We start from the raw sequence: 21,347 nt of genomic DNA, 5'->3' as shown, positions 1-21,347 counted from the left end.
TAAAACCTATTTTTTATAAAAGTAAATTGTTTTATAGAATTTAAAGAATTTAATTAAAGCTTATATATATATATATATATATATATATATATATATATATATATATATATATATATATATAGTTTCAAAAACGTAAATGTGATACGACATAATATTTTTTTCTATTGTCTAAATGATTATAAATGAAAGTTGAAATATAATTACTTTTGAAAAATTAACGAATATTCAGAATTTATATTTTGGAATGAATATATATTTTACAAAGTAATAGAACATAATAATAAAACGTTTTGTTTTAAAATAATATACTTGGGTAAACAACGAAACATTGATTTATAGAAGCAAATGACTACAACACTCAAATGAATAAGTTACATTTCAATTAGTATAATTATTGGTGAAATAAATCTAATTATTGATAAAGGTACGTGTCGCGAAACGTAAAGTACCAGTTTTCTAAGCGTACGAAAATGCGTTCGAAAAACCGGAACCGGTACTTAAGTCAAGGGTCAACGCACAACACATCGGTGTAAAAATTACAAATTAACCATGCACGTGAATATAAAATAATATATAATTAATTATATATATTAAATATTAATTTATATATAATAATAATTATAAGGAGTGTCGGTAGGAAAAAAAATCGAATGTGATTCTTTCACTTTAGTCATGCCCTCGCATGATTTAACCCTCACAAACCCCATGCACTCGCATGGGGGTTAGGTGCCAAGAAAGTAGTATAAAGCTCGAGCGTTCGGATTATTTTGAATTCATCTACTCCTCACTTCGCATATATATATATATATATATATATATATATATATATATATATATATATATATATATATATATATATATATATATATATATATATATATATATATATATTATTAAGATTAAATATTATTATTAATCTTATTATTATTAGTAGTAGTATTGGTATTATTATTAGTTTATACATAAAATACTACGATGGAGTCATGAGCGGGTTATTTCAAAAACGGATTTTTATGAGCGGGATAGAGCTAAAGAGATTATGGGTTATAGCTATGGAGGTTATGGGTATGGATCAGGGGTGTAGCTCGTGAGGTCAAACTGGTGTTTATCATCTCCGTTGCGTCTACATACTTTCCTGCAATATTGAATCTCAATATTGATACGTGAGCACTCATAACTTAACTTTTATATATTAATAGTGTATCCCTGACTAGTGCTCGAGTATTTAGGATTATGCATGCTTGTACGTTTAATATTGTTTTTAGATAGGTTATGTTGAATCCTGAACTATGTACTTATGCGATTGAGATAAGGTATATGATATGCATGTCGTTGGAAAGCTAGCGAAAAATTAAGAACTTTTCATTTAGATATCGAATGGTTTCGATAAACGGATTAGAAGTTATAGTCAATTGAATTTTTGTATTATTATTAAAAATGAACTCGTATATTATATCAACGAGTTATGAAGTAATAACTCATTCCCTCTGAAGAAATTATATGTATATTTTATATATATATATATAAATTTTGAGATCAAAATAAATCTTTCTGTACTAAGCTATTATGTATGGATCTTAACTACTCGGTTAATTCATATTACTAATATGCTATGATGTACATCCTTCGTCAGCAACTTAGCCATCGTTAACTACAATCTCTATTTTAATTCAATGAATTCCATTCCATAATAAATCAAGTGTATTATTCAAATATATATTTGATTTTACACTTTCATCATCGATGTACTCGGAACTTTCTAGACAACATCATTCGTACCTTGCCAAGTTCACAAGAATTTCCCGAAAATCAACATCATGCATTAACAAATAACGAAGTATTGATTCATAATTTCAAATACATTGAAGAAATACTCCATAGAAGTTATGTAATTTCTAACGTTTTAGGGATTACTCAATTTTAGTTTCAACCGTAAATCAAATGAGTTTAATTTAATAATAACTCATTACATCTATGTTACACCTGAAGAAAATATACATATATATTTTCATAAAGACTGTAATAAAATTCTTTTGCACAAAATATTAATTGTGAAAATTTTTTAACGGGTAGGTAATACCCGAGAGATATATAAATTCACCATTAATATGTTACATTCTTCGAATTTGATTCAACAAATCATCCATTTTACTCCCTACTTTCACAACAATATACATTCTTTTATAGAAATCAAAACAACCATACTCATTCAAAAATCAAATTACATATTCTAATTTTGAAATCTCAAATTCAACTCGAGATATAATCAAAATCATCACTCTTAGATCTTTACATCTTTCAAAGCTATATTTTTGACTTCAAAACTGTACTAGAACATCATATGTATATTTTGACTTCAAACCCCTCGAAATTCCTGAAGACACTTCAAACAATGAATAATCGAAATGATGATTCAACCACATGTTACCCACAGTCTTGTACCTGGAAAAAAAAAACCCTCGAAACCAAAGTCATAGTTTAACACGTATCAGTGTCTGTAACAACCCGTCCTTATCCCCCTGGACGAAATCATCAACATCTGGTTCCATTGCGTTGATCGACTCCAAGTAATGTCCTTAAAATGAGCAAATGCACAGCGGAAGACTTATTTCGTACCTGAGAAAAACATGCTTTAAAATGTCAACATAAAGTTGGTGAGATATATAGGTTTGATGCTAGCAGCGTTATAACTATGGACCACAAGATTTCATGTTTAAATATTTTAATAAAAATATTCTAAGTGGTTGAGCACTCGGTAACCATACTTAACATTTTCACGTCGCATATTCCCTTTAATATGAAATCTTACTACACCGTACCAAGTGTAGTCACAAAACGAAGTACTGTGCAACCGTTGAATACTGGTCGTCCAGTCCGGTTGGGGTTGTCAAGCCCGATAGATCTATCAACAGGATTCGCGTTTACAATACCGCTGTAAATATTAGTTACCAAGCTACAGGGAAGTATGCCAGTGGTACAACTCAACGTAGAATATATTTTTCAGTTACTTGTGTCCATAACGTAAAACATAAAATACATGTATTCTCATCCCGAAATATTTAGAGTTTAAAAGTGGGACTATATACTCACCTAATGTATTTTGTAGTAAAAATACATATAACATCATTGAACACGTATAAGGTTGGCCTTGGATTCACGAACCTATATCATTTATATATATATTAACACATATATTTGAAGTCAAATAGATTTATGTATTATTATTAATATAGCCATTATTTGTAGTAATTTATGTTGTTTCATTATTAACTTAAATATATTTACTCTAAAAAAAAATAGTTTCATTATGTTTATTTTTATGTAACTATCTTTTATAATAATAATGTTAAAAGTAATATTGATAATAATAAGATAGTTATAATACTAATAATAGTAAAAATAATAATAATGATAGTAATAATATTACAAATGAATAAAATATTAATAATAATGTTAATGATGATAGAGATGATAGTAAAAATATTAATTTTAATAATAATGATGATAAATAATAAAAAGTTGTATTATTTTTTTTTTTTTTTAACAGTAACGATTGTAATCTTGATGTTAACTTTTAATACTAATCTTTTAAAACTAATGATAGTTATTATCAATACTTGATAGAAATTAATGTAAATAATGATATTAATAGTAACAGTGTTAATAATAATAATAATAATAATAATAATAATAATAATAATAATAATAATAATAATAATAATAATAAAAATGGGAAGTAAAGATATACCCTTAAAAAGAAATGCATCAAGAAGGACTCGAACCCGAGACCCTTCGCTCACACCACAACACCTCAAACCACTTAACCGTTCCATTTTTCTGTTTTAATGTCATACGCAAATATATTTACACCGAAACCCTGATTCTATGTCTATAACGGCCCAACTGAAATAACTCTTGGCCCAAACTATTTTCCAAAGTCCAACAGAAAAGTTATGACCCGATACCCTGATAATGTTACGGTCCATGATGAGATTAGGTTTGCAATTTAATAAAAAAAAAGAAAGGGAATTTTATTTATTTCTGTTATCTGTTTCAAACAGATCGAGGAAGGCAGCAGCAAAATCACCGAATGATTCCATAGGCCTTCGACCCCTTTTAATTAATCGACCGATTTCACAACCCAGGTATGATCCGGTCTTCAATTTGTCATCATCATTTCGTTACATATCACCACCGTTCATTACCAAACTAATTATTATCGTTGAACAGTATTATTAACGAGATATTTGTGTTGGGTTTCGGTTGTACTATAGCAGCTTCGTGACAACAATGGAGATGCAGGAAACGAATGGGAAAAGAGAAAAGGAGAAGATGATGTTGGTTTCTGGTCATAAATAGTAGAGAGAAACAGGTACAGAGAGAGATCAATCGAGTAGTAGTTAACGATGGGATTTAGGTTCGAAGTGATGGCGGTTATGGTGTTCTTTTTCAACAACAACAAAGTTTTCGATGAGTACTTGGTGTGGGTTGGTTCTCAAAAAAAAATTGATGATTTGGTCTTGCGGTTTGATGGAAACCCTCTAACAGAAAGAGATTTGTATACGATCAGGAAAGAAGGAAAAAAAAAAATGAAAGTAGCGGCAGTAGCCTGCAGCAATTAAAGAGGATGGTGGTTGTTTGGTAACCGTATAGCAGGAACGAAGACAGTCGAAGGAATTAGAGGGTGGTGTTCATGACGTGGTTCAACTTGCCGAACCAAACAGTAATAACAGTGTGGGGTGTGGATGAAATAGATAATGGTAAAGTGATTGAGATGGTTGTTTCGAATTTTAAGAGAAACCATAATAGTTTGGTCTCGGTTTGGATTGTGAATGTAGGTTTCGGTTAACCAAATAGAAGAGCAGGTGATCGAATAATAATGGTCTAAGTGTTAAAAAAAAAATATGATTTAATAGTAGTGGTAATCTAGCAAATGGGTCCTTAGGTGGTCGAAGGTGTTTTGGGTTTCAAAGGTGTGATTCATGGTGTAGGGTGGTTTGAACAAGGGTGGCGATATATATGGTGTGGGTTTCTAAAAGTGATCGATTAGAGATAGAATTGTCAAACAGAGAAACATCAAGAAAATAAAAGAGCTGTAAAATGGGTGTGATTCGTTGTGGTTCAATAAGGAAACAGGTTCATGTAGGTGGTTTAAGGTGGTGAGTAGGGTGACGGTTTGGTTCATAGAAAATAGAAGGAACGAAGGATGATGGGGATGTTATTAGTTCTTGCATAACACACATAAATAAATATACATACATGCTTTTGCATGTTAGAAGGAAACAAGAAAAGCAATAATAAAATACACAAGTTATATTTCCCTTTTGCATATAGAATGCTCAAAATGAGCTGGCAAAGAAAAAGAAACCACTAGTAAGTTAAAAGAAATTGAATAATCAGTAATGGTCTTTGGTATGATGAAACAAAACAAAAATATAAAGTGAATGTTTAAAGAAATGATGAGACATATACGCAAAAGTTAAGATGTGAAAACCAAAAACAGTTACATAAATTATTTGATCCATAGACAATTTTAAAAGAATGAAGTTGACACCCATGTTGCGTCCGTGAATTTTTACTTGTCATGTACTGCCAAACATTTTAACTTGTTTAGTGTATCTCTCACATAATAATTAATATTCACAGGACCAATTTGATTTAAAAGCCCAATAAGATAATAACATCAGAGTTCATACGTTCCAAATGCATTTACCTCATAGTATTATTATTATAATTAGTTATATATATTTATTCTCATTTAACACTTTGTAAAACTAATAAGTTTGAAATGTAAAATTTTACATGTAAATATATTCGAAATACTTTATATATGCATAATTACATTTTAATAAAAATTTTATTATATCGTATATTATTTTACGTAACAACTGAATCATATAATAATTTATTAACATTTTTCAAGTTATAAAATACATATATTTATATATACATATCTATTTACATAATTGTTCGCGAATCGCTGGAAGTAGTTGAAGGTCAATTGAATATATGAAAATAGTTCAAAATTTTTGAGACTCAACCTAACAGATTTCTCTTATTGTGTCAAGAATATTACATCGTATCGAGAATTTGGTTTAAAATTAGTCGAAATTTTCCGGGTCGTGACAGTACCCACCCGTTAAAGAAATTTCGTCCCCGAAATTTGAGTGAGGTCGTCATGGCTAACAATAAGAATGTTTTTCATGACGAATATGAATAGTGTTTTATCATTTTCGATTAATATGGATAAAACGGTTCGATCATGCAAAGCGTACGAGTGAAGCTATCACAAAAGAGTGAAATGAAGTGATTAGAGGTTCGTCTTAACTTCTGTCATATTCAAGGTTGATTTTCATAATTCAAAGAATTTAAAGAAATCTTCTAATCAGAAAAAAATGTAATCGCACGATTTATTAGCAGATTGTCGGAGTTACGGAAAAACAGAAATATCAAGGAAATATTTACGTGATATGCTTAGAAATTAAGTAGAATGAAAAAGTCGTGTAACATGGCACATGATGAGGGTAAGATCTGTGAACCATCATCACATTCCATTAGAAATTTAGCATGACTTAATGTAATATAATCACGTTGGCCAAGTGTCATTATATTATACTAATTCATGCTTCAATTCCCAACACTTCTCCAAAAATCATCCATAATTTAAACTCAAATTTTATAGATGGATAGAAACTAAAACAGTTTCTTTTATGATGTAACATAGATAGCACGAGGATATAGATAATTTCTGATAAAGATATTTATGGAGGTATCTTCAGAAATATCGAAGATATTTATGACAATATTTTGAAATTTCTAAATCAAAGGATGATGAAGAAAATGTTTCCGCAAGGATTTAGAATAAGTAAGGAACAAGATATTCGTTTAAATGTTTCAGCAGATACTGAATCATCTGGATTCGTTAAGTATAGGTTTAGTGTTTGTGATTTGTCTACAGTCTCCTTCTTTATCATCAACTTTTGGCCATTAAGACCATCTACAACATGCTACTTCGTCAGCATTTTCAAAGTTAATTGATCTGGGTCATCGGTTATTAAACCGAAGTGGTTTCAGGAGAATTGTGTTTTTAGATGATTAAATGCTGATGGTAATATGGTGGAATATGAAAGGTTCCCCGGTAGCAATAAAAGAGCACGTGGATTTATCAAGATTATAATAAGGTTGTTTCAAATGAAAAGTCGAAATCAACTTGTTGGATTCTGATAGGTCAAAATTCAATTATGAAATTTGAATGGGAATGGTTATTTTGTGGTGAACGGATACGTATATCGGTGGTTGTAAGTAGGATAGTAAATGATCGTTGAATCAGATTCGAAAAATGTACAATGTAACTTATTAATGTGAAATCCAAATATTCCTCGGGTGCTACCTACCCGTTAAAATATTTTCATCATTAATAGTTTGTACGAAAGAATTTTTAATTACAATCTTTATGAAAATATACTTGCATATATATTTTCATAAAGATTGTAATTATGGATTTAATGAGCCAATAAGATATTATACTCATTTGATTTATCATTAATACTAGATTACATAATCTCTAAAACTTTAGAAATTACATAATCACCATGTTGAACGAAGATAAATGATGTAGATTGATACGTATAATGAAGATAATCGATATAGAATGATATGTAGAACGGAGATCATACTTAAAGTACAGATGGTGACATTGAGGCGTGTGAGGTTGATATCCGAGGTACAGGTTGTTATATTGAGGTTTACGACGTGGTTGTGGTTGGGGGTGATAAGGGTACTGTCGGTGTTGATGATGGTGGTACGGATTATGCTGCTGGTGCTGCTGCTGGTGTTTGCAACCTTCGCACCATATTCTCCAAAGTCACTACCCGAGCGCGGAGTTCGTTGATTTCTGCTATTATACCGGGATGATTGTCGTTTGGAACGAGCGAATAAATAAGGTTTTGAATTTGAGATAGTATATAATCATAGCGAGATATTCGGGAAATGAGCGCCGGTAAGTGTTTCGGGTTCTTCGCCGAGGGTGCAGGTTGATGGATGAAAAGGATCGCCTTCTTCTTGTCTCCATTGGTTAAGTCGACTACGATCTCATCAAATAAATTGAGGATGACTGATTGATTGATTTATTCTGGTGACGCTGCTTCTGGGGCTGGAGTTGGACTCCCTATCGGAATTCGAGGGACTTGATCCAATGGTGAGTTCCATTGCGTACGATTAAATAAAGGATTTTCGACATGAAGTGAATTTCGGGTGTTGGATGATATTCTATCTACATAGAATACCTAAATATAGTACTGAAGATTCCGTAGATTACGGGGGAAATTAAGGAGACGTGTCCGACAAGGTCTACAGTAACAGATACGCTAAGATATGAATCTGTCTATACACTATCTATGCAATAAAGGCAGTAAGACGTGTCTAGACTTAGGAATGCTAAGCAGAACTTTTTCACTAGGAATGATAAACAATACTTATAATATGCAGCTAAGGTCGAAGTCCAGACTCGCTAATGCATCCTAACAACTATCAGTTAGACATACTAATGCAAGACCTGGTTCTCTAAGACCAACGCTCTGATACCACATGTAACAACCCGTCCTTATCCCCCTGGACGAAATCATCAACATCTGGTTCCATTGCGTTGATCGACTCCAAGTAATGTCCTTAAAATGAGCAAATGCACAGCGGAAGACTTATTTCGTACCTGAGAAAAACATGCTTTAAAATGTCAACATAAAGTTGGTGAGATATATAGGTTTGATGCTAGCAGCGTTATAACTATGGACCACAAGATTTCATGTTTAAATATTTTAATAAAAATATTCTAAGTGGTTGAGCACTCGGTAACCATACTTAACATTTTCACGTCGCATATTCCCTTTAATATGAAATCTTACTACACCGTACCAAGTGTAGTCACAAAACGAAGTACTGTGCAACCGTTGAATACTGGTCGTCCAGTCCGGTTGGGGTTGTCAAGCCCGATAGATCTATCAACAGGATTCGCGTTTACAATACCGCTGTAAATATTAGTTACCAAGCTACAGGGAAGTATGCCAGTGGTACAACTCAACGTAGAATATATTTTTCAGTTACTTGTGTCCATAACGTAAAACATAAAATACATGTATTCTCATCCCGAAATATTTAGAGTTTAAAAGTGGGACTATATACTCACCTAATGTATTTTGTAGTAAAAATACATATAACATCATTGAACACGTATAAGGTTGGCCTTGGATTCACGAACCTATATCATTTATATATATATTAACACATATATTTGAAGTCAAATAGATTTATGTATTATTATTAATATAGCCATTATTTGTAGTAATTTATGTTGTTTCATTATTAACTTAAATATATTTACTCTAAAAAAAAATAGTTTCATTATGTTTATTTTTATGTAACTATCTTTTATAATAATAATGTTAAAAGTAATATTGATAATAATAAGATAGTTATAATACTAATAATAGTAAAAATAATAATAATGATAGTAATAATATTACAAATGAATAAAATATTAATAATAATGTTAATGATGATAGAGATGATAGTAAAAATATTAATTTTAATAATAATGATGATAAATAATAAAAAGTTGTATTATTTTTTTTTTTTTTAACAGTAACGATTGTAATCTTGATGTTAACTTTTAATACTAATCTTTTAAAACTAATGATAGTTATTATCAATACTTGATAGAAATTAATGTAAATAATGATATTAATAGTAACAGTGTTAATAATAATAATAATAATAATAATAATAATAATAATAATAATAATAATAATAATAATAAAAATGGGAAGTAAAGATATACCCTTAAAAAGAAATGCATCAAGAAGGACTCGAACCCGAGACCCTTCGCTCACACCACAACACCTCAAACCACTTAACCGTTCCATTTTTCTGTTTTAATGTCATACGCAAATATATTTACACCGAAACCCTGATTCTATGTCTATAACGGCCCAACTGAAATAACTGTTGGCCCAAACTATTTTCCAAAGTCCAACAGAAAAGTTATGACCCGATACCCTGATAATGTTACGGTCCATGATGAGATTAGGTTTGCAATTTAATAAAAAAAAAGAAAGGGAATTTTATTTATTTCTGTTATCTGTTTCAAACAGATCGAGGAAGGCAGCAGCAAAATCACCGAATGATTCCATAGGCCTTCGACCCCTTTTAATTAATCGACCGATTTCACAACCCAGGTATGATCCGGTCTTCAATTTGTCATCATCATTTCGTTACATATCACCACCGTTCATTACCAAACTAATTATTATCGTTGAACAGTATTATTAACGAGATATTTGTGTTGGGTTTCGGTTGTACTATAGCAGCTTCGTGACAACAATGGAGATGCAGGAAACGAATGGGAAAAGAGAAAAGGAGAAGATGATGTTGGTTTCTGGTCATAAATAGTAGAGAGAAACAGGTACAGAGAGAGATCAATCGAGTAGTAGTTAACGATGGGATTTAGGTTCGAAGTGATGGCGGTTATGGTGTTCTTTTTCAACAACAACAAAGTTTTCGATGAGTACTTGGTGTGGGTTGGTTCTCAAAAAAAAATTGATGATTTGGTCTTGCGGTTTGATGGAAACCCTCTAACAGAAAGAGATTTGTATACGATCAGGAAAGAAGGAAAAAAAAAAAATGAAAGTAGCGGCAGTAGCCTGCAGCAATTAAAGAGGATGGTGGTTGTTTGGTAACCGTATAGCAGGAACGAAGACAGTCGAAGGAATTAGAGGGTGGTGTTCATGACGTGGTTCAACTTGCCGAACCAAACAGTAATAACAGTGTGGGGTGTGGATGAAATAGATAATGGTAAAGTGATTGAGATGGTTGTTTCGAATTTTAAGAGAAACCATAATAGTTTGGTCTCGGTTTGGATTGTGAATGTAGGTTTCGGTTAACCAAATAGAAGAGCAGGTGATCGAATAATAATGGTCTAAGTGTTAAAAAAAAATATGATTTAATAGTAGTGGTAATCTAGCAAATGGGTCCTTAGGTGGTCGAAGGTGTTTTGGGTTTCAAAGGTGTGATTCATGGTGTAGGGTGGTTTGAACAAGGGTGGCGATATATATGGTGTGGGTTTCTAAAAGTGATCGATTAGAGATAGAATTGTCAAACAGAGAAACATCAAGAAAATAAAAGAGCTGTAAAATGGGTGTGATTCGTTGTGGTTCAATAAGGAAACAGGTTCATGTAGGTGGTTTAAGGTGGTGAGTAGGGTGACGGTTTGGTTCATAGAAAATAGAAGGAACGAAGGATGATGGGGATGTTATTAGTTCTTGCATAACACACATAAATAAATATACATACATGCTTTTGCATGTTAGAAGGAAACAAGAAAAGCAATAATAAAATACACAAGTTATATTTCCCTTTTGCATATAGAATGCTCAAAATGAGCTGGCAAAGAAAAAGAAACCACTAGTAAGTTAAAAGAAATTGAATAATCAGTAATGGTCTTTGGTATGATGAAACAAAACAAAAATATAAAGTGAATGTTTAAAGAAATGATGAGACATATACGCAAAAGTTAAGATGTGAAAACCAAAAACAGTTACATAAATTATTTGATCCATAGACAATTTTAAAAGAATGAAGTTGACACCCATGTTGCGTCCGTGAATTTTTACTTGTCATGTACTGCCAAACATTTTAACTTGTTTAGTGTATCTCTCACATAATAATTAATATTCACAGGACCAATTTGATTTAAAAGCCCAATAAGATAATAACATCAGAGTTCATACGTTCCAAATGCATTTACCTCATAGTATTATTATTATAATTAGTTATATATATTTATTCTCATTTAACACTTTGTAAAACTAATAAGTTTGAAATGTAAAATTTTACATGTAAATATATTCGAAATACTTTATATATGCATAATTACATTTTAATAAAAATTTTATTATATCGTATATTATTTTACGTAACAACTGAATCATATAATAATTTATTAACATTTTTCAAGTTATAAAATACATATATTTATATATACATATCTATTTACATAATTGTTCGCGAATCGCTGGAAGTAGTTGAAGGTCAATTGAATATATGAAAATAGTTCAAAATTTTTGAGACTCAACCTAACAGATTTCTCTTATTGTGTCAAGAATATTACATCGTATCGAGAATTTGGTTTAAAATTAGTCGAAATTTTCCGGGTCGTGACAGTGTCAGACCCTTTAACATTTATTAGCAAAAATAACTTTGCGATTCTTTTTCAAAATTAGTCAGTTTTGTCACAGCTTCAGCAAATCGACTTCAATTTTCATCCGGAGTAGTCTTATTATAACCCTGACATATACGATTACCCTGTTATTACCGGAGAGCCTTTTATATTCCACCACATTATCAACAGATGTACCAGTAACTTCACTACCCTTTGACTTTAGCCTCTCCGAAAAGTCATTATATTTATTCATTAAAACCCTATCATATACTCATCCGCATCTTGTAACAAGAATTGCCATATCAATTACCAAGAATCAGCAATCAGTATTTTGAAATCTCGCAGCGTTTCTATTTCAACAGTTATATATATATATATATATATATATATATATATATATATATATATATATATATATACATATATATACATATATATATATACATATATATATATATATACATATATATATATATATATACATATAACGTCTATCTCCTAAAACTCCATACTTCGAATGTGAAGTTTCTGAAAAATACCGTAAACTGCGAATTAGTTCTTCGAAGTTTGGAAAATGCTGATGAAGCAGCAAAAACTGTAAATGACCTTAACAGTCAAAAGTTTGATGATAAAAAATAGTGTGTTGGAAAAGCTCAGAAAAAGAGAAGGTTTGGAACTGGAAAACGGATTAAGCAAACCATGAAAGAGGCTGTGGACAAATCACAAAGACTAAACCTGCCTTTAAAGAATCTAAATGATTCAGTGTCTGCTGAAATTATTATCGAATACCTTGCTCCTGACTCTAAACCCTTGCGCACAATATTCTTCATCATCCTCTGAGATTAGAAATTCTAAGATATCATCGTATCTTTCATTATAAATATCTTCCATATTTCTGAAGATATTTTTATAATTATTCCTATCTGAAATCATTTACCTCTTCGCGCTATCTGTATTACATCATAAAAGAGACTATTTTAGTTTCTAAATTCTGAAACTTTCTAGTTTAAAATAGAAATATTTTTGAAGTAGTGTTGGGAACTGAAGCATGAGTTAGTATAATATAATGACACTTGATCAACGTGATTATATTACAGTAAGTCATGCTGAGTTTCTAAATGGAACGTGATAATTCACACGACTCTTGTATTCTTCTTAAACTCTAAACATATCAAGAAAATATTTTCTTGATGATTCGGCCTTTTCCAGGATATTCTGGTAATTTGACAAATCAAGATCGTGCCATTATAATTTCCTTCTTAGAACATTAACTATGTTCATTCCGAAATTCATACCTACGAATTCTGGACCATTATTCGCTTGACTTGAAGTCGGGAAGAGGAGACAAAAGTACGGAACTCTTGAATATAAAAGAAAATATAAAGCTCGACAACAACACATAAATTACAAACCGTGCATATCAATACGTATTGCGACGTAAAGGCACGGGAGAATTAAAATTACTATAACCCCAAGGTGAAATGTCCCGTTCATATCGATTATAAACGTTTCATATTAATTGATTTCCTTGTGAGGTATTGACCTCTATATGAGACGTTTTTCAAAGACTGCATTCATTTTTAAAACAAACCATAACCTTTATTTTATCGTTAAAGGTTTTAAAATCATAACGTAGATTATCCAGTAATGATAATCTAAAAGATAACATTTTTCACACCACCATTACATAATGGTTTACAATAATATTACACATCGATTTAAATCTCCGAATGCAGTTTTTAAACAATATATTACAAGCATGCTGACTCTAATTCTTGTCCTTAATTAGCATGCAACAGCGGAAGCTCTTAATAATCACCTGAGAATAAACATGCTTCAAAACGTCAACAAAAATGTTGGTGAGTTATATGTTTAACCTATATATATCAAATTGTAATAATAGACCACAAGATTTCATTTTTCATAAACATCCATCTCATATCAGGCATTTCGCATAAACTGCATAGAGATAAAAATCATTCATATGGTGAACACCTGGTAACCGACATTAACAGAACGTGTCTAGAATATCCCCATCATTCCGGGACTCTCATCGGACATGATAAAATCGAAGTACTAAAGCATCCGTAACCCGGATGGGGTTTGTTAGGCCCAATAGATCTTAGGATTCGCGTCAATTAGGGTTTCTGTTCCCTAATTCTTAGATTACCAGACTAAAAATGGTGATATTCGGTAATAATAATTCAACCATAGAATGTAGTTTCGCATACTTGTGTCTATTTTGTAAAACATTTATAAAACTGCATGTATTCTCATCCCAAAATATTAGATTTTAAAAGTGGGACTATAACTCACTTTCACAGATTCTTAATTCGTTGAGAATTAGACTTGGCCACTGATCGATTCATGAACCTATAACAAATATATACATATATATCAAAGTATGATCGAAATATATTCACAATATGTTTTATTACTTTTTAACGATTTAAGTTTGTTAAGTTAGCAGTCCAACGTTAGTAATCTACAACTAGTTGTCCACGGTTAGATGTATAGAATTAAATCAATATATATTATCTCGAATCAATCCACGACCCAATGTATACAAGTCTCAGGCTAGATCACAACTCAAAGTATATATATTATTTTGGAATCAACCTCAACCCTGTATAGTGAAAGGACCCGTTCATATACATTATAAATGATTCACAATAGTTGATTACATTGCTAGGTATTTGACCTCTATATGATACATTTTACAAACATTGCATTTGTTTTTAAAAGACAAACTTTCTTTACATCGAAAATTGACATGCATGCATACCATTTCATAATATCCACTGTCCAACTATAAATTGACTTAATAATAATCTTTGATGAACTCAATGACTCGAATGCAACGTTCTCAAAATATGCTATGAAAGACTCCAAGTAATATCTTGAAAATGAGCAAACGCACAGCGAAAGATTTCTTTCAATCCTGAGAATAAACATGCTTTAAAGTGTCAACCAAAAGGTTGATGAGTTCATTGGTTTATTATACTCATTCATTTTCATCAATTTAATAGATCACAAGAATTTCATATCCAGTTCTCATAAATATACGTCCCATGCATAGAGACAAAAATCATTCATATGGTGAACACCTGGTAACCGACATTAACAAGATGCATATAAGAATATCCCCTATCATTCCGGGAAATCCTTCAGACATGATAAAACAACATCAAAGTACTAAAGCATCCGCAACCATGGATGGGGTTCGTTAGGCCCAATAGATCTATCTTTAGGATTCGCGTCAATTAGTAGATCAGTTTACTAATTCTTAGGTTACCAAGTAAAAGGGGCATATTCAGCTTCGATCATTCACCCATATAATGTAGTTTCAATTACTTGTGTCTATTTCGTAAAACATTTATAAAAATTCGCGCATGTATTCTCAGCCCAAAAATATAAAGGGTAAAAAGGCAAATGAAACTCACAATACGATATTTTGTAGTAAAAATATGCATACGACAGAACTGAACAATGCAAGGTTGGCCTCAGATTCACGAACCTATATCAAGTATATATATCAAAACATATAATGGAAATCACATAATTTTATTTATTAATATATATTATTTATATATATTTGTAGTTATATAGGATTTATATTAAATTCCATTTAAAAACACATACTTATATTATATTTTAAATTATATGTTATATATATTTATTTTGTATATATATTTTAAAATGATTTATATCTATTCCTTTAGATATATTAATATATATATATATATATATATATATATATATATATATATATATATATATATATATATATATCCATATATATATATATATATATATATATCGATATATATACATGTATGTATATATTCATATTTACTTTTATGTTTGAAAATCAATAGTTTGTTACGTGTAATTATTTATCTAGATAATGTTAATATATATAGTTATATAAAATATTAATATAGCGATAGTATATGTACTAAATACATTTTATATACAAAATTATTTATTTGTTAAAAATGATAGTTCTGACATTAGTGAGTTAATAATAATAACAACTACTAATAACAATAATAATAATTATAATTATAATAAGTAATAATAATAATAATAATACTATGAAGTAATAAGTAAACTACTTCAAAAAGCTTTTCTTAAAAAGATGACCCGGACAGGGCTCGAACCCGCAACCTCACGTTAACCCGACAACACCCCTAACCACTTCTCTAACCGTTATCATTCTAAAATATTTCGTACTCGAAATCTACTTAACCAGACACGTATTATCTCCTTATCTTGCCACCATCATTTTATTCGTTATACACAATCAGTAAACGAGCAGAAAGATCAACAAGTAACTGGCCCAAATCAAAAGCCCAACCATGTTGCAGTCCCATAATTAAATTATTTGACCCAATAACTATCCACTAATGGCTCGGCCCAAAACAATTTGGAAGTTGCAGTTTTAGAAAAGGAAATTCGCCCAGACTAGTTACCATCGTACACCCCATCATCATTATATGTTCATAATCAACTAATACGATTCATTCTCTTCTTCGTCCACTAGTACCATTCCTCATCAGTCATCATTATTTAATAGACATCATCCTCCTCGTTGTTTTTAAAGAATAGAACATAAAAGGTTTAATAACAGAAAAATATGTTTATTGATCATTATCATTGTCTCACCATTCATCATCAATTATTATTGTATTTATTATATTATCATACTTCAAAAATTAGTGGTCATCAATTAAGAAGTCCCATTAGGGTCAAACATGTTGTGTCCCACTTGATAATTTAAAACACGCCATATATTAGAATCCTAATATCAAGTTGTCAAAATGAGTCGACCATGAGCTGTAGATTGTCCCACTGACTAGCTTTATTCGGTGAAATTTGCAATTCCTTTATGTTACTTTATTTTGCTTGACCCATACTTCTATCATCACCTTTGTAATCTATTAGTGAAAAAGTTGGCAAGTGGGGTATTTTAAGTTGGGTGAAAGTCGACTAAAGGAGAAGCACACTATAAAAGATACCTTGATTTATGTTTTCGATTTTTAAGAAAAAGATAGGAGCAGCCGCAGCAGATAACATAGAGGGTGACGAGTTCGTTTTATTTAAATAGGAGAAAAGAAAAAAAAACAAAATATGAAGGAATCGTTCAATCAATACGAGCAAGAAATAAGTAGCAGCACAGCAGGTAGCTGCAATCAATCTGTGCAGCAGTTTATAAGAGTTTTGGTGGGGTTTGAAACGAATAAAAAATAGAAGTATTTGCAGCAACAATCGTCAAGTGGTGATTTGGGTCTCGGTCTAATGCAGCAAAAAATACGAGTTGTTTAGTAGTAGTTAACCATAACTACAACCTTTTGATGATAGGTGTTTTCAATGGTTTTTAATGGTTTGTAATGGTTGTTGTTTCGTTCAATAAGTCACGGGAGAGAATGGTAGCAGCAAAAAATTCATAGCAGGAAGGTTTTGGTAATGTTTGTAGTTTCATTAGGTTGTTTGGACAGAAATCACAAGAAGGATACGAAGAGAGAGATGTAGAGAGATGGCATGGTTGCAGTTTCTAACCAAAGCAGTAGCTCTTAGGTGGAGGTAGGAGTGGTGTTGATCTCGGTCGTGGTTGTGATCGCAAGAGACATAGGAGGTTATAAGTTGTAGTTGTGAATTAGCTGTATAAGAGATGAGAATCGAATAATTGTAGATTGTACACATGATTTAATCGATTTTTGTTTCATATTGACATTGTAACAACCCAAACCAACCCGCGAACAAACCACGTGAAAATACAAAATAAATTTTTTTTTTGCTGAACTGCCACCTGGCGCGGCGCGCCATATAGGCCGCGCGGCGCGCCAAACCTGACTGTCCGGAAAGTCTTTAAATGCGAAAATGTTTGACTAGTTCCCGACGTATTTAGACAAAACGCTTTTAACCGCATGTTCAATATATAAAAACTAGTGTGTTCCATTAATAAAATTTAGTTTACGAAGCGGGGCCCACATTGACCCAAATTACCCCTTAAGTACCAAAATACAATTATCGACCATACGACTTTTAATACAAAACAAAGCCGAGCATGGCGATTGGGGATACGCTACCCAATCCTAATAAATCCAAAAGCAAGCCTTCTACGCAAACTATGCAAGTCCTCTAATCCTCGCGCTTACCCGAGCCACCATCCGCGTGCAATCTATAAAAAGAGTCAACAACGAGAGGGTAAGCTAACGCTTAGTGAATGATAATATACTACATACATATATATGTATAAAATGGACACGCCACAAAATAACAAATACCGCATACCGAGGCATCCATATAAGGCACTACACTAAGCATACCGTACGATCTCTAAGCAACGAGCTAAAGATACAATAACAATATAAGTTCACCAACGACGATGTGAACAACGCCAAATAGCTACACCCGGAGGGTTAGCTACAACACAACAATACATTAATATATAACAATATAAACGAACAAGGTTAACACCTTAACCCAATACCGAGAACCAAATACCACAATGAAGATTGGCCGAACTACACGAGCCTTAGTAATCCGAAACCACACGAGATTACTATCTTCACAACATCGAGGTTGGCCGAACTACACGAGCCTTAGTAATCCGAAACCACACGAGAGTACTACCTCAATAAGATGACCGAACTACACGAGTCACCATGAATCCGAACTACACGAGATTCATTTCCACAATACAATAAGATGACCGAAACCACACGCGTCATCGTGAATCCGAATACACACGCGATTCACTTCCCAATATTATACCCTTCGCCATTGGGGTTATATCAACCACATCACAACCACGTGTGATAATGTACACGCGAACGCGTATTTCGCCAAAGATGGTCAACCAAAACGCACAACCGTGCCAATTGGACTCATACAAAAGTCCATCAAATCCATCTATATATGAAGTGAGCTCTATAGCCGAGAATCACTTCACCCGACCCGCACCCATCCTACACATACATATGCACATAGGATATTATCACTCACCTTGAAGTCTTGAAGAATGCTTCCAAGTAATCCGCAACTCGCCAATGGAAAGTACCTATTCCATTATCACAATTACAACAATACACTTAGAGTGGATTTACAAATCACCCAATTCGTCACTTAGTGCAATTTCGACCCAAATGCACTTCCAAGCACAAACCGTGCCCAAAACTAACCAATAATCACTAACACAAGTGAGAATGGTCCTAATATGCCAATTAAACCCGAACTCAAGTGTTAAACACGCGTCATACCCATTTTGACACTAAAACCCTAGTTTTGACCCATTAAGTCAAAATCTCACCATTTACAAGTTTTAACACCAAAACACATTTAACTCGGTTTAATACTTCAACTTAATCCATTTTAAGTTTATAAACCTCATTAAATCGCCAAATGGGTCATAATCGCCACCAAACCCTAATTTGACCCAAAGTCACAATTAGTCAACCAAATAACCTTAAATGGGTTTCAATACTTCCATAATCACTAACTTAAGTGATTAAACTCAATTTCAAGTCCTAAACATGGCCAATTAGTTCACCAACCCAAAATCCACCAACAATTAACAATAAACCCAATTACTAGCATCACTAAACCCATTTCATCATCTAAAAGGGTTTTTCATCAAACTAACTCAAACCCTAACTTGAATATCAAATCAAATAGACGAAATTCAGAGTTTGAGCTTACCAATACTATCACCGCGTAGCCAAGAACGAGAGGAACAACTTTAGAACTCGAGCTTTGATGAGAATCCGCCTCCTTCTTCTCTAAATCCACCTCTCTCTCTCTAAAACTCTTACTCTCTCACTAGATAAGGTTGGGAGTGTTTGATGAGTGAAAATGTGGTCCAAACTGATCAAAGGATCAGTTTTGATGACCCCAAACCGACCCCAAGTGAAAAGACCAAAGTACCCTTCATTTAGACCTTTTAAAAAGGCTGAAAATTGCATCAGACGGGTTCGGCGCGCCGCGCGGAAAGTTGGAGCGCCGTTCCAACCTTCAGGCCAGTTTTCAGTTTCTTGTTTTGGCCATAACTTTTTGACCGTAGCTCCGTTTTCGATGAATCAAATATCGTTAGAAACGTGATAAGATTTCCTTTCCAATGGTAAGGCTTTGGAACATTAACACAAACTTTATTTGGGGTTGAAAGGATACGTACACACCTTGTCACTTCAGACAACGTCCAGTTTCCTTCGGCGTTCGAGCAAGCAACACGTACACTTCATACACGCCTCATACACCATAAATACATTATGTACAATCAATATTTGGGTCTTACAACTCTCCCCCACTTAAACTCGATCACGTCCTCGTGATCTTCTCCACTTAACCAATTCGGAACTACTCAACGGTCCTCAATTATAAGTCCCAATCCGACTTTTCTAAGCAATTCTTCCCAATGAATCGCCTTTAACAACTAAAATCGTCACCCGCAATTTTATCGAAACTAAAATCCGAGCACTAAAACCTGCTCAATCCCCCATTCATCAGGAAAACTCAACCGATCTCGTACCGAGTTATCAACCCTATAGTGTACCTTTTCCAAGTACAATGCTAAAAACAACCAAATATCGACCTAAGGTCAACAACCCGAAACGATGAAGACCGAACCACATGAATCCTCACGGATTACTCTTACCACTAAACATCCTTTGTAGTGCGCAATACAACCAATACGCCACTATCCTAACATCATAAGCAACGACTAAAACCAAAAGCGCCCAAAACGACTATGACAACGCTAATCCTAAGGTGTCCAAAATCGACTATTGTCACACCCGTAACAACACGTGAGCGAAACACGGCTATCGCAATCACTAATCACACCACATGGTCCTCACGATCCCACCATCGGTGTATAAAACAACCAATAGATCAGTCAACACCGGATGAAGTCAGCGGACCCCGAAGGTCATGCTCCACCAATCAAAAATACTATGATGAAGTCAGCGGACCCCGAAGGTCATGCTTCACCAATCACATACGTACTTTTGGCCTCGAACAACGAGTAGTGCAACATCGCACTCTGTTACACTATAGTGAACCCTAACGGATACCACTAACCATCCACACAATCGAGCAAGAACCACCTATATCAAACATAGGTACAAAAAAATAA

The sequence above is a fragment of the Rutidosis leptorrhynchoides genome, chromosome 6 (assembly GCF_046630445.1).
Source record: "Rutidosis leptorrhynchoides isolate AG116_Rl617_1_P2 chromosome 6, CSIRO_AGI_Rlap_v1, whole genome shotgun sequence".
Lineage (NCBI taxonomy): Eukaryota > Viridiplantae > Streptophyta > Magnoliopsida > Asterales > Asteraceae > Rutidosis > Rutidosis leptorrhynchoides.
The sequence above is the reverse complement of the archived record's forward strand: the minus strand, read 5'-3'. Positions refer to the sequence as shown.